Source organism: Columba livia, chromosome 17 (genome assembly GCF_036013475.1).
Source record: "Columba livia isolate bColLiv1 breed racing homer chromosome 17, bColLiv1.pat.W.v2, whole genome shotgun sequence".
NCBI lineage: Eukaryota > Metazoa > Chordata > Aves > Columbiformes > Columbidae > Columba > Columba livia.
Window position 1 is genome coordinate 11,811,231 of NC_088618.1, and position 25,905 is coordinate 11,837,135.

A 25,905-nucleotide genomic window follows, 5' to 3' on the forward strand; every position below is an offset into this window, starting at 1 on the left:
ACCATAGCTAGGTAAACGTGGAATGTTTTGTTGTACACAGGCCACATCACATCTCAGCAGAAAGAAATTAATATCATAAATTTCCTGCATTATGTGACTGCGCTGCACATTGACCCTAAAGAATGACAGGTATTATGTGTTATTGCCTTATGGAAATCCTTCACCTGTCTAATAGCATCTTCTGTGCCGAACACACAAATCTTTCACCTGGTCACGCCTGGCAGAGGTGTCTTCTCCAGACATGTAGGGATAGCACTGCAAAACCACACACTCGTCCTCCTCCTCCCAGCCCGTGCACCTCTCAATTCTGTGAAGCTGTTCTTCCCCGCTGACATGCAATTGTGAAACAGCAGCTGATTTTCATTGGTAGCTCATCGGAAGTCAGAAATAAGGATTCTCCAGCACCATAGTTGGTGGATTGGGGCAATATGCTTCTCTTCCCATCAGCAAACAGCTAAAAGCACACAAGCTGCCCTTACACTCCTGCTTTCATTGTTTTCCTTGCCACCTGGCTCATTCTATCATCTCCTGTCTCTTCCACCTCTCACGCAGTCATACGCTCATTCCTTTATTTTCTTCAAGCTTCCCCACTCTTCATCACTTCCCGTTCTAAAACATTCTCATAATTTTTTCTCCATTTTCCTCCCAACTTGTCCCACGCTGCTCGTTTCCCATTCTTTCACTCTGCACTTTCACTCCCGTTCTTCCCCCACTCTACCTTTTGCTCGCTCTCCTTCTCTCCCCCCTTCCCATCATCTTACTTTCCCCTTCTACCTTCTTTCTCTCTCCTCTCCTCCCCCAGTGCGCCTGGAGCTTGAGCACAAAGTCGGCTGGAGCCTTAATTGCCGCTCCCCTGCCTGACGTCAATCGGAGATGACATCTCCTGCACACGGAGCTGCAGCCGTCCTTTTGCATATTCCCTCTGTCTGAGCGCATCAGGAGAGATGTCACAACCAGAAAGCTAGAAGCCATCGCAGAAGCAGGGAGCCACAGAGATCATTGTGAAGCCGGCATGAAACATTGAGGAGGTTGGTAAACCTCGCTTCCGCGACGGGTTCTTCCAGCGCTTTCTGCACTGCTGGGCTCAGGCTCAGAGCGTTTACAGGAACTGACATTTCTAAAGTTGCGCAGCAATGTTACACCAGGGTTTTTAAACAAAACAAATGTTTGTGTTCAACTCCATTACAGCTTTGTGGCTCTTTGTGGGAGGGTGACTTGCCAGTAATTGAGCAAAGATGGTATTTCATGGCACAGAGGACGCTGAGTACTCACACTGTTTTAGGCCTAATCTTTGATTGTGCAAATGAGATGCTCACAACGGAGGAGAAAGGAACAGTGCAGGCAGCTGTGACAACGTGCTCATGTTCAAGAAAGAGCTTCTGTGCGTGCCTCTGTTCCCCAGAAAACACAGACCGCTGGCACTCCAGCCCTCACTCCCACATGGTTTCTGCCAGTCACTTAACTAAAATAGTTACTACAGTATCAGCATCTTCCCTATCAGCTCTTTCTCATCTAGTCTCTCAGCAGTCGCTATTCAACTCCTTAACCCCACTTTAATCCTGCAAATACACTTTTCCCCAGATCTGCAGTCAAGATCCATGAACTACATAATTGCCAGGATGTCCATCTGGGTCACACCAGCATACAGGAGAGAACTTCTCCCACCAAAACTCTCCCTGTAGCTCACTGATCCTCAGAAATACTATGCCCAGTGCTCTAAATTGTGTAGGGAAGTACAAACAGTACGGAAATCCTGATGTCCAAGTCCTGAGCAGTATTTCTTTTCTATCATCCGTCGTTCACACATATACTCGGGCACACCAATAGCTGCTGTCATTCTGATATGCTAAAGCAGCGACTCAGTGTGCTTGCAGGGAACAGTATTTCTCACCAAATGAGCCAACACTGCAGTAATTATAGCTCCTATATGCTGTTTCACGGCTTTCTCATAATTCAAAACTTCTTAATACAGATTTGATTTCTTCTTCTAAGAGACCACTATGTATCGTCTGTGAGTTGAATAGAAAAGTGTTGTTCAAACCTATTTTATCTGCATGCTTCATTTCAGAACTCAAGTTCAAAGACCTAAAGGGTCCTGTCCTGTCCACGTAAGCTCAGCATCCTTCAAATGTATTGTTAAAATGCGCTATCTCCAAACATGTACAGGAACACATAATGTGCACTCACATATGCATCAGCAATTGCATGTGGTTCACATTATATGAGAGTCGAGAGTGGAGTTTAGAGCAAGAATTTTGCTTTATTTGGTGCCTCTGAGAGATTTATTTTAACATTTTACCTGAAATGGACTGCAACTGTCACATTTTTAAAAACCAGAATAATAAGAAACAGGTAATTTCATTTCATTGTTAAAACCATTGAGTGTCAAAATATCTGAGGTTCAGTTAACCACCAGACAGCAAGAGTTTATTTTGTGATTTTCAATACGTTCATATTTCAACCCTTTAACTTTCCTATGTTTTCTATTTTATTAAACAGGCAATACAGTTAAGCAACGGACCACGCTGTGCAGGCATAACATTGCTAAATATGTACAGATCAGAAAGGGCTTCACAGAGCAAAGGAAGTATCCTCAGCACCATATTCCATATGAAAACACTGAGACACCACGGAGGGAAATCAATGTGCTGTGTGACCACAGGCAAGTTCAGAACTCGTGTTTCCTGGCTCACGAGTCACTATTAGTTCTCATCAGACAGGCACTGAATATTGCTTCACTGCACAGAGACTTGGGACTGGAGCTCCTGTTTCCAATTGTCTAAGTTTTTAGTGTTTGCCCACCACTACAATCCACAAGCACAGCTTGATTATAAAAATTACTCAAATACAGTCAAAATATTTGCAAAGTACTTGAAGTCTGTTTTATCTAGCTACTAACTAGCTATTCAATAGGTATTCTCCTCCACCTTCAATCTGTTCTGAACGGTTTCAGATGAACTTTACTATTCATAATAAAACTCAGCAGCAGATCTATGCAGTTCTGTGTTATTAATAGGTTGTATACAATCAATATGAAAAAAGAAAATGAAGTAACAATGAAACCCACTATGTGAAATGCAGGCATCTCGGCAAAGCATGAAGGAAAAGGGAAAATGACTGGGAGCTACAGCAAATCAACACCTCCTAGGGAAGCAGCTAAGGAAAGCCTTCTGCGCTGTGTCGGCTCCACAGAGCCCACTGGACTATCTAAGTCAAAATACAAAGGATTAGTAACACATTTGGTGCGACTCCTTCTATGGAGAGTTAAGGCCCCAGACTCCTAGGGGGTAGAGATGGCTGGAGTCATTTAGCAGCTCTGAATCACTGGCTGAGAATTGTGCGAGTGAACCAGACCTGAAGTTATCTAAAGACTCTGAAACATCCGCTTCGCACTAACCTGGTCTGGGAGATTACACCCAGCAGTGCAAGACAGAACTACTTTCTTCACTGTCTCTTACATCAAAACATGTGTTGCTCAGACACCATTGTCTCAAATCACGTACTTATACTGTGCTACTGCAAAGCCAAATAAAAATGTAACTGCAATCTGATGGTACACAGCCCCAACTCTTTATTCAATAAAGAGCTGGGCCCAATTATCGTAAAGACCCGATCTTGCAAGATGCAGCCACTCTTCAGGGTTTTCCAAATCCTCCACTAATCTCACTGACCCCCAGAGTTCATGATCTATAGCGCAATTTAAAAATGTCATATCGGTAAGAAATTCAAACCTGCTTTCCCCATTTTAAACTGTTACATGGGACAAGGGCTCTCAGATTCCAGCAGAAGTGTCTGTTAACATGCTATCAGACACAGAGAAGGATTTTCGTAACCTGCTTAAATCCCTGGAATAAAAGCAGACAAGAAAACCAGAGCAAAAAGCTCCTGAATGAATTACTACCATTTCTTGTAAAGAACCCCAGGCTGGCCTAGGAAAAGCAGTTCCAGGTTTCGGAGATAAGGTAGTCAAGTATAAAACAAAATGGAAAAAAAAAAAAAAAAACGGTAATAAAGAAAAGAAAACGGAGAATTAAAGAGTCACTATGGCAAATTCAAAGGACGGACATACTGGATGGGCACAAGTGAGAACAGACAGAGGTCCTCAAACTAAAACTAAATGAGTATGTGGGCACGTGTGCGTGACTATGGACAGAGATTAGCGTACACCACCTAAACTCTATATTTCACCTATACTTCTATGATACAGACACATTATCTGATAGCACATGCACAGCTGTTACAGACCATAGCTATACGAACCTGAAGAGACGTTTAAGGAAGGTATGATTTGGCATACTGAGGCTGACAATAGAGAAGAGCAGTAAACTTCTCCTGTACTGGAAAAAAGTGGCAGGTTTATTTCCATCACCCATCTTAACAAAAGATGAAAAGTTGAAACTCTGGAAAAAATGTCACCCCCCAAAAAATTTAGTTGGGTCAGTTAAACCATAAGCTAGAAATCCTGCAGGGTTGCATTTTTCAGTGCTTGCTTTATTTAATTTTTATACAAATTAACTAGAGTTTCAAAATAAAACTTCATTTCATGCTAAAGGAAAGCCGGGCTCCGTCATATGTATTGGTTACTGGGGAACACAAAAGCCATCGCTCTGAATGTCCCCCCTGCTGCATTCTCCTTCCCCATGCTTTATGTGCTGAGCATGGCATCATACGGGGGGCGGTAGCCCCTGGGTCAGCTGTCCCCCTTGGGTCCCTTCCCAGCCCACTCCCTGCTGGGGTGAGGGGCAGAAAAGGCCTTGACTCTGTATAAGTGCTGCTCAGCAATAACAAAAACATCCTTGTGTCATCAACACTGTTTCCAGCACAAATCCAACCCACACTGGCTACTGTGAAGAAAACTAACCCTGCCAAAGCCAGCACACAACTACTGTGTGTGCACGTGGCTGCGCACAGATGCACAACACACATCTCAGCTTGGGAGTTCCCACAGCTCCAGCTGAAGCTTCTCAACAAGAACTTCTGTTTTCATACTCAGGATGTAGATTTTTGTTTTGACAGGAGTAACCAAAAAAGGAAAGTGTGAAGACAGCTTAAGAGAAATAGTATTCAATAGCACAATCAGTAAGAAGGGACAGACTGTACTGTGTACATTATACATTTCCCCCACCCAAATTCCCTAATTTCAGTGGAACTGCTCGAGAACTCCTCACCTTCCATTCCACCACCCAATTCCCTTCCCCGCTGGTTTGTCTCTCAGGTTGGGCAGCAGAGACATGAGCAGGCGGTGCCGAACTCTCGCCACCCCACAACATGTGGAAGTAACACTGTGCAAATTAGACTACTTCTGTTGTATATACTTTATATATGTGTGGACATATATATGTAAAAAAAATCTATATACTCGTATAAAACTGTATTTGAAAACATGGTGTTTCTGCTATTCTTTCATAATGTGTTTGCCTCTGAGTGCACGTCCAAAGCTTCAGTTACATACTTGGAGAGTATGAGACATAAGCAGTTGTACTGAAAAAGTAAACCCATCAATTTTAGCTGATCATTCTGGCCTACCATATTTTCCATGGTTTAGCAGCCAGGGACCCTCACCTTGACCTGAGCCATGGTTCCATGTGAGTGTCTGACAGGATCCAGATTGCTTCCAACAAGCTATGCACATGTGTTTTGTGGAGAACCAGTTGAATACCAGCTGGTTGATCACCAGAGATGTTAATGAACCTCCTGCTTTTCTACAGAGAAAACAAGGTAGTAAAACAAAACTAGATTCTTTTTTTTTTTCATTTTAAAATTGTAACCTACTCAGGGGCAAAAGAGGCAGATGTGGTCCTATGCAAATGTAGTTATTACAAAATCAATAGCATAAAGGAAAAATATCCTCAGGTGGGGCAAGGAAAGGAAGAGATTCTTGAAATAAGTGATTTCCATGTCATTGACAACACTTTGAAGACTTGAAGACCTTTGTATTCAGGAAGGGGGTGTAGGCAGCTGCACACAATAAAACCTAAAGGTAAAGAAAACATATTTGAACACTATATTTAACTTAGCCTAATTTTGCTTTTTTTTTTGACTGAGATTTTAAAGGGTGTTTGGGAGAATCCTCCTGTGCCAACACTGGACAGTATTACTTCAACAACAACAAACACATCACTGTGGACTGTACTGTTTGCTATATCAGGTCCAAACTATAGTCCACCTAATGGAATCTGTGACCTTCGGCAGTATCCAACAGCTAAGGGCAACAGAGAAAAGTTAAATTAATTAAAATAAACAGGCTTAAAGGGATTCAGAAGAGCAGATGCTAAGGCAGGGCTCCTCCATTGCTGCAGTAAAGGTCCTTGGTTTTGGTATCTCCACTACCACTGCACTAAATGCCCCAGCTCAGGAGAGACAGAGACATATCAGCACTTAAAAGTGCCATTAAATATCAAGTCCTTGTAGAATTAAGGCAGGTTGTGCCATGAAACACTTTAGCGCATGGTCAAACTCATGATTTTTCGCTTTGTCTTCCATGTTTTTATTGCATTTGAAAGACTTCTGACCAACCAGCGGCATGTGCCACACTTCTCTCAATTTTCCATCCCTGTTCCCAACTCCTCATACACACCTGACCATTGCCAGACACGGGTCTGTTCAATGCCAAGCACAAGGCCACAGCAGATAGCCAGACTGTCCCTGCCCCTTAGAACATGTATTCGAGAAACACAGCAACCTCACTCCCTTTTAGCCACTAGATGTATCTGCACCTGACCCTGACAGAAGCCAAGAACCAAGGTTTCAGACTGTAACAGTATTAGTGTGTTCAGGTGCGTGTAGATGCACATCCATGAGGTCATGGATAAAAATTTGTGAGATAGCACACATGCAAGCTACTCTTAGTTTATTCCCTGAAAGGAGCTTCTAAAAATCCCATTAATCTCCAGCAAAAGCAACACTCTATACACAAAGGATTCTCGTAGCCCTAGATTCTTGAGTAGACAAAAGGAAATCTTCACAAATTTTGCCATGTCAATGTAAAGTACAGACTTGAAATTTTTCACCTGATGTGAAATAAAGAAGTTTATTATGTCTCCATCAATGGTGATCACACGAAATGTCAACCTCCTACCCATCTCTCTCCTCTCAACCTCCTTACCCCCCTCCCCTCCCCTTTCTCGCCCTTGTTAACCCCTCCCCGGCTCCTCTCCAGCTCCCACTGTCCCAGACAGAGCAGCTAAAGACATTAGCTGACAGACACAAAAGGCGTCAGAAATCAAATAAAAGGCAAACGCAGCAGCCGCAGGTCAGCCTTGTATAAATATTTATGCTGGAGGAAGGCTCAGTGCCTGAGTAATGACCTTGTGGCTGGTATTAATAGAGATAATGTGAGTTCGTAAAGGCATGGTGCCAGAGAGAGGGAGAATTTGGAGGGTTATAAATCTGCGTCAGGCTGCAATGCTAGCTGACCTTTATACTGCTCGCTCTCCTGCCTTCTATCTTTCTTTTTCTTTCTTTATTTCAATCAGAGAGAGACTGGTAGAGCACATTACCAAGGGGAGGAGTCCCAAAACCCAAACCGTTTGCACAAGAGAATTTGGGTGCAAGTCAGAATTCTCACAGCAACAAAAAGAGTGATGAATCCAATACCTGCAGGTTTACCTGCATGACGCAGACCTGCGACGGACTCTCCCACGCACGCACCTATGTGACACTCACTAATCATTGTCAGAAGCATGTATTTGTACTTTCTACGACTTGTCTGAATGCACGTCTATACATACTCATATCTATATATGTAGACATCTATGTAAATATACATCTATATAGAAACACTCGGGTACCACATACATGTATGTTCACAAAAGTAACATGCACTCTCTCATATAATAAGAAGGACACAGAAGTTGGAGCTGCAATTTTACGAAAATTTAAGGCTACACCAAAAGGTACAGAAGCATTTTCTGAATTTCCACCACATACAGATCTGCAACAGGAGGTTTCAAGAGCTAAGGCTGGAATGGTTTCATCCCCAACAGCAGATGAGTGTCCCAAACATCTCTGCAGAGATAAGTAGCTGTGGCCTCTTCAGTACCTGGCACCCAGGCCCCAGTACGAGCAGGGCCTTTGCTCGCCATACTGAGAAATTAAGTCACTTCCCACACTAACAGTGGAGGACATAAAGTATATCTTAAGTTGCACTGACATTTCCCACCCTTATATCAGAGATGAAAAGGAATTGAAAGACACACCTGCAAGACTGTGCTGAAAATCTGATCACAGTAGGTCTAGCAAGTAAATCAAGCTGATTACTGGAGCAGCAGAAAAAGGAGAGGTAGGAGCAAGGTTTTGATCCAAGATACATCAACATAAAGCACTGCTGGCCCTTACTAAGAGTTACTCCCGTTGCCACCGAAGTTCTACTGGAAATTTCCAAATTATTATAAAGTGACTAGGACTGAGATTCGAAACAGCCACAATTCCCTCTTGGGTGAGCATTACTGGGCCATTAGTCCTGAGTCACTAGAAGATTAACCCTTTGGCTTTCATCATGTATCATGTCATTTGTGCTTCAGTCAGGCACCCAGAAATGCATGCTAGAGGAAACAGGAGCCTTCAAATTAAAGTTTAGGGGTTAAAAGACAGAAGAGAGAAGATAACAATTTTGTGGGTTTTGCTGGCTTTCCTCTGTAACACTTGAGTAAAAAGAAAGCGAGAAACCACAGCAAATGTGCATAAAGTTCCATTTGGTAGGCACTTAGTCTTTAATATAGATTTATGCCTCTTGGTATTTTTCTTCTGAACAAAAACCAGCCAAGCTTATTAATATTTGATGGAAAAGTCATTTGGTAGAAACAGACTCCACAATATTTTTAATTCAAACATGTAAATGACAACTTTGTTATTTTATTGTACACTGACTCCGAGCTGGACCCGGGTTTTGCTGGGTCACGTACACAACAAGATGCAGACAGTCTGCAGTGGGGACAGACCACGCAAGGCTGGCGGTGTGGAGTTCGGCAGGTAGAAGCCTCTGAGACTCAAAAGCACCACTGGAGCAGGAAACCGGATTGTGTAAGATCATTCTGAGGCCCAGCAGGTATCAGGTACCTGAGAAAACATTTTGAGGTGAGGGCAGGCTGAAGAGGTACTGCTGACTTCTTGAGAGAGACAGCAGAAGGCAAACAGAACCATTGTGGTCAGGTAAAAGAACCAGAATCAGCTCGGCACGCTTAAGAACATTGAAGAATTACTGCTAACATTACTGACAATATTTCTGTCACCAGAATCACCTTATTCCAGTTCTATGATAGCTGAAATATGGGTATTTGCCTCAATTTCCACACAGACCCCATCTAAGGCTCCTGGAGTTTCTGTTCAGTTATACTCTACACTAGTGATTCTCATTATTGCTGCACTACATACAGATATCTTGAACTACTGTGCCAGAATAGTGTTAACAGGTACCCAGAGCATAAAAACCCAAACTGTTACGAAGTCTCTCTCTGTCTCTTTTTAAAAAAAGTTACAGGATTAGAACCCACAAAACAAACTCACAGCACATGGGCAGTATTTCTATTTTGCATTTCATTCTACTTGAGTTTCATTCAAACTTTTACACTGAAACCAAAATTCAGTTCCAATGATCTTGAGCCTTCTGAAAGAATAATACATTATCAAATTCTTGAGCCATATTTCACCATTTGCATCATTTGTGACCCTGACTTTTTTCCCTAGGAGGCATTTGTTCCATGTATGACTGGTTTTAAATTTTGAGCTATACTACAACCACCCTGCAAGCCAGAATTTGCAAGATCTTCCCTAAACATGCAGACATTCCTAGCCCAGGGATATTTCAAGAAGTTACTGCCTACATAGATGTCTGTGAAAGATCTGGTTCTTTGGTACGTATATAATATATGGTTAATGCCTAATTAGCCCATTCATGGATAATTCATGATTAGTTATTAAGAAAAGCAAGAACAAACAAGAGCTATATGTTAAAGCTCTTAAATCATAGAACTAAACATGTCATACAAAAAGGAGAATGCATGATTTATTCAGGAAGGCAAACACAGGGCCAGGCGACCAGTGGGCAGCACAAAGCGCCTCCAACCCAAGAAACCGAGCTTGTCAATCACCCCAGATATACAGCAGCAAATGCTGATTAACAGGCTAGCATATACAGCAGCTTTAGAAGAAAATAAAGGCTTGTGGCTTAATGTTGTCTCTTTGGAATAGGTCTGCGTAGAAGTGAACAAGATTGTAATGGAAAATCAGAGTAGCCCCCCAGACATTCTGACTGAGAGGCTGACACGCCAGAACATCTTAATGGAATGTTTAGGCACTCTATGATCAGTACTACCTATATTTTTTGATCTGAAAAGGAGACGGACGTCATCAATAAAGTCTGCTACACACTAGCATGCGTACAGCAAGATAAAGACACGACACATTATCCAGGGACATTGGGTGTACACAGTAACCTCCGAACATTAGATCCCTCTCAGCAACATTATTCTCCTGTAGAAATAATTCCAAGTTAATCATAGTAGGGATAGGAAAGATATCCCATGACAAAGGGTCATCTCTTGTATTATCCAAGTGTTTTATGCAAACTGAAAGAGCTCCAAGAGGAATTTTATGAGCTCAACCCCACATCACCTCAAAGCTCGAGATCAGAGTGCCACTCCAAAACACGTGTTTGAATTATTCTGCACCTAACTCAAGTCAAGACCAAAGTGGCTGCAAAAAGCTCTCCTGAGCCTGCTTCGTAATTTCTGAACCCCCGCCTTTATTGGGGCACATGAGTTTTATTCATTTTTGGGATGGATGTTTGAGCAAGTATTGCTGACGTTTCTTCTCTGCTGTTGAACTATTTGCAAAAGGACTGTTCCTCAAGCAAAAAAAATCCCTGAAGATCAAGAAAAGTTTCCCCAGCAAATTTGGGTAACTGCTACATATCCCAGAACAATGAACTTTTTCCATAAATATCCAGGAAGCAGAAACACCTCCGTATTTCAGTGACCTACTACAGAACACAAACACAAGCAGAAAGCAAAGAGAAACCAGAAGCAAACTGTACATGGCTACTCCTATAGGCAGACATGTCTCCATATAAAGTGGTTGCTGAGCAGTTTCAAACAATGAATACATTCCTAAAATATGTCTACTTGTGCATAATTCATGAAAAGAAACAAGCACTAAATTCATTGGATAAATTGTGGACTACGAATCGTTTGCCCTACTCTAATTATAATTCCATTTCAACTTACTAATGGCACCATAAACCATTTGAGTTTCACCCTTGTGGTTTATTGCCTCATTAGTTCTCCTTTGAAGTAATTAATGCTTTGTCAATTTACCTGAATAGAGCTCCCATGGTGGCTATGGGTCAGATCCAACCAGCTCTGCACCCAGCAGACCTGGAACTTCTGCTTAAGTGGAAGACCCGAAGCTCTTAGAGACTCAGGCTTTCTATTTTCTTGTCCATACAACACCTATCGCAACAGGCCATACCCACCTACATCATTGACTACAACTTTTTAATGCTACAATAAAATGTACTTACATCGAGACATGGATTACTGCATTCACAGGACAATGTCAGAGGATTAATTATTGAGGGGGGTGTCACGTTTCAGCCGGCACTTTGCAGCGATATGATTGTTTTCTCTCATAAACCCTCTCATGTAAACAATAGGCACTAGATCCTGGACTGGTTTGTCTAAAGTTAATACCATAAGCTTAGCTTCACTGAAAAAAAACCCTCTTTACTCATTCCTTTCATTTCCTCAGCTTGTCAGAGAGCTCCCTACTCTGCCTGACAGAGGGGAAGCCCAGGCTTGGGCACAAAATATACTTTCAAAAACTTAGCAAGCCCCATGGTTGGATTCAAACTGGACCACACGTGAGAAATTCAATAAACATCATTTGTCAGAAGCCTTTGTCGGCTCACAGCTGTATTTATTTATAGGCTCCCTCGTTATTTATAGGCCCTTGTGCTCTATATAAAAGCTTTGCAAAGGAGAAGTGGTCATGATGCAGGGGCAAGGGAAGGCCAAGGGTTCTACTGCTTATACCAAAACCAGAGTCTCTTTTCTAAGGAGAACAAACATCTGAGTGTCTACTTCAATTCCCATTCCCTTCATGTGGACAGCAAAGCCAATAATTGTCAAAGCCTAGTCAAGCTACTTTCAATTTAGTTACAAAACACTACACCAGTTTAGTTCTCCAAACCTGGCATGCTGTGGACTCCTGACCTCTGCAGATGCGACCTACTAGAGGATCTTCTCATCCAACATACAGGAATTTCTGTACCAGAGCCACCTCCCTGCCATTCAGTCGACCAAACCTTCCACCAGGCATGCAGGATGCAAAGCTCCACTGAGTTCATCGTGTTGTGAAGGATAAAGTAGCAGAGTTCTGCACCGTCTGCTTATTACCTGTTTCGCATCAGACCCCTGGATTCAAGCTTTCAAATGCACTGCCAATGGATCCCCTCTACATGCTGAAAGCCTCCATTACTCTAACTTCTAGGATACTTTAGTATTTTATAGCATCACTGTGTGTTTATAATGCTTACTAGAGATTAAAATTACAGAACAACTCAAACCTACCAAATCTCCTAATCAGAACTAACACTAATCAGATTAGTGCACTCTGACTTTAGAATTAGGTTACAAACCTTCCTGACTTGAGGGTTTCATTCACCCTGTAAATTGGGATCCAGATTAGAACACTTAAGTTTCAAGTTCAAAGAAATGATTTAGTTTTAGAAGATGTTTAATGAAAGCCTAGTGTTTGGTTCTGTTGAGAAGGGTTTATCTTTTTAATGGGGGAACCAGAGCATAAATTAAAAGTAAGTAAAACTGGTATTATATTCTACTAGAGTTCTCAGCATACTCCAGTGATGTTCTGACTCTTTTTCCAAGTTGCAATCTCTTATTAGTAAGACAGGTTTTGCAGCAGCATTATCATGTGTTTGATTGCTGACCTGGTAAAAAGGAGACTTGGGCAAACAACAGGGCAAAAAAAGAAGAGGCCATAAGTACTTAGTAAGCATTCAGAAGTACTTCAGAAAGCATTTCTTTACAGAGGGTGGTCAAACACTGGAACAGGCTTCGTAAACATGTGGTCGATGCCCCAAGCCTGTTGGTGTTTTGAGAGGTGTTTAGACAACACCCTTAATAACACGCTTTAACTTTTGGTCAGCCCTGAAGTGGTCAAGCAGTTGGACACAATGATCACTTTAGGTGCCTTCCAACTGAAATATTCTGTTCTACTTGCAAAATGTGTACGAAATACAGAAGTGCCCACCCACAAAATGCCGATGACTGCGTATGAACACGGGGAAGGTAATTTGTGCGGCAACTCACACTGGTCAGTGAGGTTTTGAAATGGAAAATGCTAGTAAACATCACTGTCAGAAAAATGTATCCTTCCACAATCACCGAACTTTCAAATAGATGCAACCATAAAAATAATAGTAAATAATGGTGAAGCCCCACATGTGAATATATTTCTATTCAAATGCTACATGGATTAATATTATATTTAAAGGAAAATTATGCCCTCTTCATCCAGTGGGTGCATCTATACCTAAATATGAAATTCTACATTTTTCAAATTAAGGTTAAAGACAACATAAGCCTGGTCATTTTTTTCCCAGCACGATATCAGCTACACGATACTGAACATTTAGAGCAGGGTTGTCAAACTCATTTTCTCCAGGGGCCACATCAGCCTCGTGGTTGCCTTCAAAAGGCTAAAAGTAATTTTAGGACTGTATAAATGTAGGAGTAGTTACACGTAAATAACTACATACTGCTACACACCACTTACTCCTGATTTAGAGGCAGGGTAAGATGGGCATTTCCCAGACCTTCTCTTTACAACACACCACAAAGAAGGTTAGGGGCCCACACTCCCCATTTAATTTTGCACACCCACAAAGAATACGTAATACTTTATAGTTCTTTACTTCAAAGAGTTGGATTAATGGTACAGATCAACATGGCCTTGTTATAGCTCTATTTACAACAAATCCTACCTGCTAAGGAACCAACGCATTAATTAATCAAACATAAATTTATTTGGGGTTTCCACTAAAGATTATGTACTAGCTTGAAAAATGGAGAGGACACAATAAAACAAGGACATGGCTTTCATTCTCCCACCAAGTACTTTAAATCCTGGATGTCGTCCTTCTCATACGCATTTACCGAGTATAGAAGCTGTAACAGAAAGAATATTCTTAAATAGAAAAAGCTCTAGCTCAAGATACACTCCACAGTCTGTACTTTATAGGATCAATGAAAAAGCAGCAATTAAGTTACAGAACAAGAAAATCTTTTATGCTCATAAGTAGATGTACTATTTCTAGTAGGCTGGTGGCTTGCATCGTAACATATCTAAGTCCTTAAATACCCCTGAAACAGAAGCTGATAGTGCTCAAAAATGAAAAAAAAGACAATTTGAAAAGACACTGCGGTTTGAAATACCCTAATCTCAAAATCTGGACTTGGCCTCAGTGAGGTACACAGTAACCTGGGTACCAGTGGTACAGACAGGTGAGCTGCTCCTGTGAGCCGGTCCTGATGTCAGCCTCACCTAAACCCGCAGCAGCTCCACTGCAGCAACGGGCAACGTTCCAGATATATCCTAATGAGACTAAAATCACAGACCTGCCTTTTGCTCAGAAGCTGTTTTGGCTTATTTTATATACATCCCATTGAGGCTGAATTACGTCTCCCTGCCATTCCCTTCCCATTAGACTGATTTCCATGAAAACAGAACCTTTGTTCCTTAAGGATTACGGATTTCTCTTTGGCCAAAATATGTCAAGCCTTGTTCTTCTGGAAACTCAGTGGCAGCTCCTGCATTCCCCAGGGCTTGTATCCATTGGCAGAAATTGGCAGCAACACACACACATTCTTTGGCCGGGTTGTGGGAGGGCAGGAGCACTCTTGGAAGAATTACTGGCTGGTAAACCTTCATGTTATTTTTGGCAGGTGTGCATTTTGCTGAAACAAAAGGCTTAAGCAGGAGCAGCATGGCCTGTGATGTTACATGGTAAGTGAAATATCAGAAGGCCTTGGCATGTTTGCTCAACAGTAGAAAGGACTCACTTCACAATGGTCGACTCTGGGCTTGCAAACAGCACGACACAGCTCTGCGTGAAGGGTTAGAAAGCGGAGACACACATTCCTTCCACGAGTTACTGAATCTGTGGTGTTCGCAGCCACATCCAACAGGAACTGAACACCTGTACTGATGCAACCGTACAAACGCGGCTTTCCCACTCAGCATCCTAGTTTACATACACGGCTGCAAATGCCACCTAATATCTATATTCTCCGCAGTACAAATGCTGCTCCCAGACTGAACCTCTGGGAACAAGTGTGACACTTTCCATCACTCACTTCCAGCAGCTGCCCAGCAGGACTCTTCACACAAGAGAATTAAGAACCGTCCTCTCCTGTATTTGCAAACCTAATGTGTAAATTCGCAATTACAGGAATTTCAAAGTCAGTCATTGGTTCTTAAAACCAAAGAGACAACTAAACAAAAAGCAACCAGGAACTCTGGGTTCCAAAAAGAACAAAGCGGGGACTATTTTCATTTGCTTTCTCTTTCCTCAGCCACTACCATACTCAGGGAATGCACTTTCAGGCTGTTCTCTAGCATGATGAAGACTGGAAATATGACCCTTTAGTTAATGATAAGGTTTTAATGAAATTCCAGAACATGACACACCCCAAATACTGAAAGATTTAGTAACACTAAGGCAGATGCAAATCTAACGTCACCTTTTCTCGTCAAGCCAGAAGAGATGGACTTAATTTTATTTGGCCTGCATACCCTGCAGGGCAATTAAATAATTTTGCAGATTGAATACTGTATAAAACCTACAAGACAGAGTCACAACTGAAATTACATGAAGGTTGTATACTGAAAGATCTGAGCTTGGAGCTCCAGCAGCAACCTTATTACCTAACTTCGTCTCCTCCTCACTTAAACTACTGGGAGAAAAAGGAGAAGAAAGAAAACAGGACAACAATGTAAGGGGAGCTGGAAACAAACGCATTAAGGTAGACGGTATTACTGTACTACTGTTTCCACCAAGAACTGTTGTCTGTACTCTACCCCACCATGGGAATTCAGCAGCTTAGATAAGAAGTGAATAATTCTCCAGTGGAAATGACAAGGGCAAAAGGAGGCAGAATGCAAGAGCAAGAGCTCAAGCTGTAAATTCAAGCTGCAGGCAGCTGCCAATGGATTTTTAATGACCCCCAAGGAAGTGGCCACTGTTTGAGGTCTTCTTTTAATGATAGCAATTGCCACTCATCAGTGTATGTGGTAACGAGTTTGTTTACCTGTCAAATAAATAACACTACTTCCTGATTTTTCTTTTAATGGTACAGAGGTAGGGGACAGGGACCTAGAGACTACTAAGGTGCTTGTTATCCCTCACATCGGATGCTGTCACAAATTATGCAGACATGAATACTGGTTTTCTGGACCTCCTTATCCCGTGCTACTCACATTTGAGGTCTCTAATACTCATTTACTATCAAGTGGCCCAATTTCATGCTTCATCTTTCACTGAAAACTAAGAACAAAAGGTCCATGTCATCAGTTAGAATAATTCAGTGGGGGAAAGTAATCAAGTGAGAATGGAAGGCAAGACAATCAGCAAAATCTTTTGTATGGAAGGAAAACTTTCCTAACAAGAAAGACAAATTAATTCTGTTGTTAAAAAAAACAATGCTTTTCATAGTCAATGAAGCTCTGTGAACTGTAGGGAACCTGTCCTTCCGAAAGACAGATTTTCTGTCCTCATGCTTTCCCAGTGACTAACTGCAGTCTCTTCCTTGAGGACGTGGTAAAGAGAAATCAGAGAAGCAGAGCCACTTAGCAAACAAATTGTTAATATCCCCCAATCCGAGACATTTAACTGCATTAGGATGGAGAAGGACTACGCAATCCAGGTTTCTGCGTATCTAAGTCCAGATTTTGTAGGAGACACTCCAAGCAAAATCGAGATATCTAACTCAAGTGGGGAAAGAGGGCAAGTAGAGAAGGACTAGATTTCTAAAAGTCTATCCTGGAAATGACAAATCATAAACACTTGAGGGAGGAAGACATACTCATAAAGATCTCTTGAACCATTTGTGTGTTTTGTAGCACACAGAACTAAGTATTTTAACATATTGTAGTTCCAGCCACTACTAGTAATGCTATTTAAAAAAAGAAAAGGCGTACTGACATAGCATTTATTTCTTCCTTTTCAGCACCTTACTTTTAATCTAGCACTTATTGCTGGAAGAAAGCAGATGAACGAGTTAATTTACCACCACGTTAAGCCAGCCTCAAATGCAATTTTTGGCAAAGGTTCTCAACAAGACTGTTCAAGGAAGCTGATGCAGCAACAGAGAGAACTTGCAACCAGTTAGTGGTTGCAACACCTCAAGTAAGTCAGAGACCCCTTTGTCTAAAAAGCTTGAGTTCCTTTTGTCTGAAGATGCGTATGTTTTCAAAAGCAGCAAACTAATTAAAAGACAAATTCCTTTTGAATTCATCAACCCAGATCATGCAGGTCACTTCTTACCTATCTCCTCCCTAAAGCTACTCGCAGTATTGCTCACTGTAAACTACATGAAGTCCTCTTAGATACAGCTTTGCAAACAATCCACCTCTCCCAGGCTTGTCTCCTACAAGCAGCTGAGAGGACACTCACAGCCATGTCACAGACCACTATATTAAAAATACTTATAAACCTGTATTTACTGGAAACAGTAAGAGGTAGGCACCTGATTATACTCGGAGAATTAGGCTTCCATCTGCTGACTGTTAACAGGAACAAGGAGGGTCACGTAATACAGGTCCCACAAAAGCAGGATCCCTCACCTGTCTCTGTCTCAGTCACGGCTTCTGCTGACTCTGCGGCCACATGTGCCTCCTCCAGCATCCTAAGACACTTCGACCTTCCCTATGCCTACTTCCAAATGGCTTCATGAGGCATAAAGGCTGTCATTAATTGCACTAATTTTAAATTCTAAGAAGCACAGGAATTGCAATTAATGTCTAACAATCACCAAAGAAACCTTTTGTGGGCAGATGTGAAGACCCCGACCATCATGAAATACTCATAATAATCCTTTATTATGACAAATGGCACAGCACATTTGTTGATAAGTATCAGGTGTGCAGAATAGTGCAGAAGAAGCGTGTCTCTTGGGACACCAAGAGGTGATTGTACGACTGTTGGAAGAAATACGAGAGGAACAACACAAGTGGAAGCTCTTGGCAAACCTTGAGTTTAACCTCTGCGAGTGTGTTTGCTTTGCCAGAGGCAAGGTGGCAATCCTGCCATTTCCTTGCCTTGCAGGGCTGTTAGGCTAGTTAGTTCACGTCATCCGAGTACAAAGTAAATGCTGACTATTATTATTGGCGCGTTACGTCCTACCAAGACTCTCTGCTCAGTAGGATAGGCAGCTCTAAGCGGAAAATTGCAAATGTAACAGCTAAAAGCTTATTCACTTTACAAGTTACCTCAATGTTTTTCTTTTCAGCTGTCAAACTGCTTTATAAGAAGCAGTTCATCTAAGCAACCCTCACCCTTTACAATTTGGTTTTGTTTGCTTCCTAAGCTGGAAACGGGTGTCTCTTGTCTTTATTTCATTTCCAAGTCAAGCCTGAAAAGAAAAATGCTTGTAGAAAAACATATAATTACTGGATCTGATTTTCATTTGAACTTTGATTCTTTCATATGGTACCAACAACTTTCCAAATTCAATGAAGCTAATGTAATTACAATTTATATGGAAGAATGAATGGGAAAGTTTTTGAAGGGCACATATATGACAGACTGTACAACCATAAGAGAAAGAATGTACTTACAGGATTGATACAGTCATTGGAACTGTAATATATGAACCAGCTTTCCTGAAGAACCCAGCCTCCATTTGGGCATTAAAGTAAGTGGCTAGATTTTCAAAACTCCCTGGCTTCTACCATGCTGAGCAATTTTGATTATCTGGCCATAAAAATGTCTCAGTGAGAACTGCTGGGTGCCAAGCACTTTTGGAAATCTGGGCTCAATTGTGGGCTCTGAGCATTTAAGAAACCACTAGCTCCAAATGTAAATAGCGGTTACATGAAGCAATGGGTGAGAGTCATACAAGAAGCATAATATGCGTCTTAAAGTATGTACATTTTCCTAGTTTCCCTTAAATGCTCTAATTTGCATCCTCCTCCTGCATGTTACCATGTAAAAGGACATAATCATGTTGCAAATCTTTCTCCTGAAATAAAAACAAACCTCAAAATTAAACTGAAATGTGTCATAAATGCTTTTTGCTTCAATGCATAGTGCAGGAAAACTATGATGATGCTCCTCAATAATGTTCTGTCTATCTTTATGATGCAGGATGGTGCCAGCAGAGGATAAACTTAATTACCATGGCAGGAGGGCTCATTAAGCGCTAGATTATGAAGGACCAGGTTCATAACACGTCTGAAAGTAACACCTTTCCAATCCCACAGAAAAAACAAATACAGAAGAATAATATGATTAGAAACAATGAACACCCGTGCTCAACAAGCCAACACCAAGACCTGTGCCATTGCTCTTTTTAGCTATGGTAGGAGTGCTCAGATTTGCTTTGCAGACAAAGCACCTGGTTGTTTCAGGTATCGACTCACCACAGCCCAGCTTCTCTGAACAGATCCGGGAATGCCAACTGTTTCACTGTCATTTAAAAACTGCCTTGGCCATTCCGGGCTCCTGCAAGTCCCAGCAAGCGCTGCTCGGGAAGGCTGTGCAGAACACTGCCGCTTCGAGGCTCATTCACACAAGTGCCCTGCGATTTTATGGAGTGTGTCCCTCACTGAGACCTTGAACAGAGGACTGTGCTCCCTAACGCTCCTGAAAACCAGGATGATCAGCTCACGGGACCATTCTGACCAGCAGCGCTGCTGGGAGAACGCTGGTATAAGCTGATCTGCAGAAAGAACCCATCACAAAGGCATTTCAGCAGTAATTACTACCATATTGGCCCACTCTCTGCAAACACATTTTCCACTAGAAAAACTTGTTTGTGTTTGTGGGTAAGGAAAGTGCTATGAGGAGTTGTGCCCCTCAGCCTCTGCACAAGTGCCTGTTCTATCAGCACTCATGTAGCCTTACTGATAAGGCTCTTCTGACACTGAGCACTGCGTAAATAAACCAGAATAAAAATACTACCCCATGATCTAGATGACAAACTGCATAAAATATTGTGAGTACTCAAAGAAAAAAATTCTCTGAAAATTATTTGTAAACAACCTACAAGCCGAAATATATTCATATGCAACATTTTTTAGTGTTTTCCAATGACAAGCAGAATTACATAAATGCTTATGGACTATCTATAGACAAATTTTGCCAGCCTTATGTCACCCTTTTTCTTAAAAACAGTTTTTCCAGCTCAGTTTGCAGCTATATTACCATAATGTTTTACCTAGCACCATCATCTGTAATAATTTAGAAGAAAATGAACAAATATCTTGAACAAATATCACCTGATTCAAAAAGCTGCAAGGTAAACAGTTACAGTTACTTTTATGAAGAGGATCTTTCTACTAATCCTACATACCAGCCACTTTCATTTTATAAAGAAAAGGAGTTTGAACTGTTGCTCAGTGCCCCAAGGGACTTTGCAGCTTTGTACAGATGCTGCTAATCTCAATGGGCAGGCCAGAATCACAACAAATCAAACACCCCACACAGACACAGCTTCATTAAACATTACATTAAAATGGCATTAATTAGAAAAGCATTGCTTAGTGATTTAATGAGTAGGATGGACACACAGAAAAGAAGGTAAAACAGGAAGACAAAGAAAAAAACATGAGTGGTAAAAGAAAGGAAGAGTGGCATAAAACATTTTCTTCAATTGCTTTTCATGCTCTTCAGAAGGGAATACACAATGCCATGAAGTAACATTTGAACAAAGAGGGTATTTTTGTTCCAATAAACGCTTCCTTTCCCTCAAATCTGGATGGCAATGCTTCCTCTTTCAAAAGTGCCTCCTATTGATTCATACTAGTTAATCCCCTCATTTTTAGGTGACTTTGCGGGACAGGGAAAATCAGGAAAAAGGGTTTTGTTTTGATTTTACTTCCCTCGCTGCTCTCTCAGAGCTTATGAAAAGCACCTTCTTACCTGCAACAAGATTTCCAACAACTGTGATTTAAATGTGTTAATAGAAATGCTGGAAAAAAACTGCAAACTTTTACACATGTGACTGTTTCTAAATTAAAACAATGAAACTTCTGTTCCGAAAGCTTTGGCCGAGGTTTGTTTGCTCCCCTCTCCTCCTTCAGATGCTTAAGAAATCAAGTGCCTGGTTTGTGCTTCAGTGTAGTAGCTTGTACAGCAAATGGATCAGATCGTACAGATTACGCCCTTTAGGCCTTTACAACCCCAAAACAATTTTTCTCTTTTACATGGATAAACCAAACATTTCTTCAAAGCACCTCTATTATTAAGCTACACCAACCCCCCTTCAACAGTATCAACCAGAAAATAACACTCATATGCCGGAAGAGGTTTGGTGCACTCACGTTCACCAGCTTTAATTAGGATGAGGAAACTGTCTGAAGTTCAAGTGTGCGAATCATTGGGAAATTTTCTCTTACTAACGCTGTAAATTGTTCTCAGTTACGTCTGTTGGACAGAAAGGGCTCCTAGATGGCAATATGCAGAGTGACTCTGCAACAAACCTGAATGTGCTCCGCCATCGATTGCAAGCGTGCGCAGTCAGCCCAGTGTGCTGAGGATGTCGGGCTGACCCGGTCTGCTCAGGTCGGCCGTACAGTGTGGTACAACACAGCTCAGATCAGCCCTACACCGGTACATGTGCACGGGTACAACACAGCTCAGATCAGCCCTACACCGGTACATGTGCACGGGTACAACACAGCTCAGGTCAGCCCTACACCGGTACATGTGCACGGGTACAACACAGCTCAGATCAGCCCTACACCAGTACATCTGCACGGGTACAACACAGCTCAGATCAGCCCTACACCGGTACATCTGCACGGGTACAACACAGCTCAGATCAGCTCTACACCGGTACATGTGCACGGGTACAACACAGCTCAGATCAGCCCTACACCAGTACATCTGCACGGGTACAACACAGCTCAGATCAGCCCTACACCGGTACATCTGCACGGGTACAACACAGCTCAGATCAGCCCTACACCGGTACATCTGCATGGGTACAACACAGCTCAGATCAGCCCTACACCGGTACATCTGCACGGGTACAACACAGCTCAGATCAGCCCTACACCGGTACATGTGCACGGGTACAACACAGCTCAGATCAGCCCTACACCGGTACATGTGCACGGGTACAACACAGCTCAGATCAGCCCTACACCAGTACATCTGCACGGGTACAACACAGCTCAGGTCAGCCCTACACCGGTACATGTGCACGGGTACAACACAGCTCAGATCAGCCCTACACCAGTACATCTGCACGGGTACAACACAGCTCAGATCAGCCCTACACCGGTACATCTGCATGGGTACAACACAGCTCAGATCAGCCCTACACCGGTACATCTGCACGGGTACAACACAGCTCAGATCAGCCCTACACCGGTACATCTGCATGGGTACAACACAGCTCAGATCAGCCCTACACCGGTACATCTGCACGGGTACAACACAGCTCAGATCAGCCCTACACCGGTGTATCTGCACAGGTACAACACAGCTCAGATCAGCCCTACACCGGTACATCTGCATGGGTACAACACAGCAGCAGCGTATCCCATACCTGCCAACACTCAGCAGCCACAGCAAAACTAGAATTCCAGCAAGGCTGCTGAATGTCAGGAAATCCTGGGCAAACAGGCAAAGCACAAAGTTCCTTTCTATTTATAAACAAAATTTCTGGACAAATCAGATATACAGTAGCCCACACAGAGTTATAAGGCACAGGTTACAAATGATCATCACTCTGATAAAAGGAGGACTTGGCAACCCAGGACTAAATTGCCTTTGAGTACAGCACTGTTTTGTCAAAAATAAACCTACGTGCATTCTGCTCCATTTTGCAGGAATGGCCAGACTTTCAGAATGGCTGTCACTTCGGCTCCAGAGTGACTGGACAGATTTTTGGAATGAGCTCAACACATCTTACGCATCCTGGATGTAAAAATTATTTTGAATCCTTTTTTATTTGCCCGGGTGAGAACTGAACCCTTCAGAAAATCTGCTCTAACGTGAGATAGCAGTGAGAAATCTACTTAATTTTAGTGTAAGACTAAACAAATCCTTCTGAATTAGGCCTGGTTAATATTAGATTAGCTTCTACTGGACCAGAATTTTAAAGGTAAGTCATCAGTATGAACTCATTTTATAAACTGATTATTAGCAGAGATTATCTTTTCCCACTTCATTGCAACTTTTAGCATTGAATTGCACTGCGAGTCCCATAAAAGGTAAAGGATTGAGGAATAAGTCTTAGAACCAATATGCATTCTTCCATTTCAGTGGTAACTACTACATTTTACCCTAGAAGTAGCTACATTTCAGTAGAGAATGACAGAAGGTCTCTCATATAAATCCTATCCTATACAGAGTGGCTGCAGCACCTTCTCACGGAGGAATTCTCGGGAATCTTCCCCCGATGGCTGAACAGCTGTGAGCAAAAAGCTTCAGAGCTCCATCTCCCTTCCATTCCGAGGCCTCCTGACACCAGGAAATTCCCACTCTTGCTCCCAGCCTTAAACACCCCAGACTTCCAGCAGATTTCTGGGAAGATGAGAAAAAGAGAACAGGTACTTTCCCTCTTCCCGATCTGTGCCATCAGCTTCTCACACAGACTTGCACGGTCCCCGGGTCCAACATGTTCCCCCTCGCCCACCGTCCCACAGCCCTTTCTGTCCCCTCGGCATCGCCCATGGGGAACATCCACAAAACTACGAGGGATTAAACTTGAAAACGTTTTCTGTTACAAGTGCATATGAACATATGCAAATTTGCTGCTGATAAATTAAGTGCACTAAACACAATAGTCGGCTTTATTAATTTTCTTCCACCATCAGTACGATCATGCCTATAACCATGAAAATGAATCACATGCACAAGAAAGTGATGTGGTTATTAAAATGTCCTGGGGTTGATCTGTTTAATGGCATTTAGTTGTGTTTGATTTTTATGCCAAGAAAACAAGAAATACAGTCATTGTTTCTGTAGGTTTTTTCATCCCAGCCATGCTAGGTCAGAGTCACAATCCTGAGAATGGTTCTATACTTTTTAAAGCTGTATTAATACTTATTAATAATAAATGTTCTGGAATTATATGCAGTATTAATTAGAGGCTCATTGCGGGCGCAAAAGAGACTTTATGAGATGTGCTGTATTTATGTACGGGCGCTGCTGACAAGCAAAGATAAAAGGCAAAGCTATTTTTAGTGCTCACGGAAGATAAAAATTGTGAATGTACATAATGTACATGGCCCGTGCACAACGTGCAGTACTTAGTGCCTTTTGGGTGCTGGTGAGCACGACCACCGAGAGCCTTTTCAGGACATCTCTGGAGACCTTTGTAGCATCTGAGTTTCACTGTCCAAAAATACACTTTATTTCAAACCACCTTCCAAAATTTAATCAGCTAAGTATTCACCCAATTGCAGTGTATAAGACTCCACTTTATTCTGAATTTCACTCCTGTATCTCAGATTACATTACTCTGCTCATTTCTCATTAAATACGCAATGATAACACACCGTTTAATCTTGAAATACTCTATGTAAATGTGTCACAAAAATAAAAATATAAATAAAACCACCGGGATTTCAATTGCAGCAGAAAACAAAACACACAAGAAATATTTCTCAAACTGTTTTGCTTCTTTTACAGTAACTGTTCTTCAAAATTACCCCGGTCGCTTTGCTGCCTATTGCCAGACAATGCTTCTATGCAGAATTTGTAAAACTATGTATAATATTTAAAAAACAACAAAAAAAGAGAATGTGAAGTGTGAATAGAAGTCAGTTAAATACCTAAATAAATGCTCAAGTGTTTTCTCAGGGAAAAAAAAACAACAAGTGTGTTGAACCTGCCCCAAATATCTATGCATTTTTAAACTATACTTGTGCACGTAGGATCCTGTCTTGTTTCAATTGTTTTTCGAGACAGCAAAATCGTCTGCGTTTAATAGTTAACTGCCAGCAAGAAGTCATGATGGATTTCCAGGGGATATTTCTTTCTATCTATTTTTGAACACATTGACGATACCTTTGAATTCGATTTCCTCTGTCACTGGCTTTTAACCTGAGAGAAAAAGGAATATGAGCCCTTCTCTCTTGTGTACTTACACGAGCTGAGATACGTGGAGGCTGAGGGGCTGTTTAATAGAAAATTATTTCCTAGTATTTTCTGCCTTGCTTGGATTTCCTTTCTTTCCAGTATTTTTAGATCCCAAGATAAAAAACCCCTTGGTTTATTTGTGTTGTAAGACAATCCACCAAATAAAGCACGGATCACTGGGAGACTTTCTTCAATGAAAGGTCCAGTTTAACTGGTTCACTTTTAATTTAATGAATGGCTCTTTCCCTCAGACAAGGAGAAACTGCCACAGACATTTACAAAGACACAAAAGCCAACGCTGGGCTGTTTTATGTTAGTTTCTTTTCTTAAAACATTTGTTTTTAACTTGAAACCTTCAAGGCAGAACCTCGAGATACAAATCCTCCCCCTATAGACACAAAAGTGTTTATATAGCCCATGGTAAACAAATGCTAATTAAATGTATCCATCAACTATAGTTCTTTAATTTCATTTATTATTTGTTACGCACTCTTTTCTTCTTTAGAAATCTATCATTTCTGATATCTGCGGCTTCTTACTAGTAAATCCAGTACAACTTTCTGCCCTGATTGGAG

General features: G+C 41.7%; 2 long non-coding RNA genes across 2 annotated transcripts in view; one reads left to right on the plus strand and one right to left on the minus strand.

Moving 5' to 3' along the window:
- The first annotated feature begins 920 nt into the window (after window positions 1-920).
- On the plus strand, window positions 921-2,990 carry LOC110359154 (uncharacterized). Its single transcript, XR_002414099.2, has 2 exons — window positions 921-1,028; window positions 2,500-2,990. It is a non-coding gene; the product is annotated as an uncharacterized LOC110359154 (long non-coding RNA).
- A 5,860-nt stretch (window positions 2,991-8,850) lies between these two features.
- The window catches only part of LOC135575649 (uncharacterized), a 76,791-nt gene continuing 59,736 nt past the window's right edge, over window positions 8,851-25,905 (minus strand). The window contains exon 3 of the long non-coding RNA XR_010466822.1: window positions 8,851-9,057. This is a non-coding gene — a long non-coding RNA (uncharacterized LOC135575649). The remainder of the gene's footprint in view (window positions 9,058-25,905) is intronic.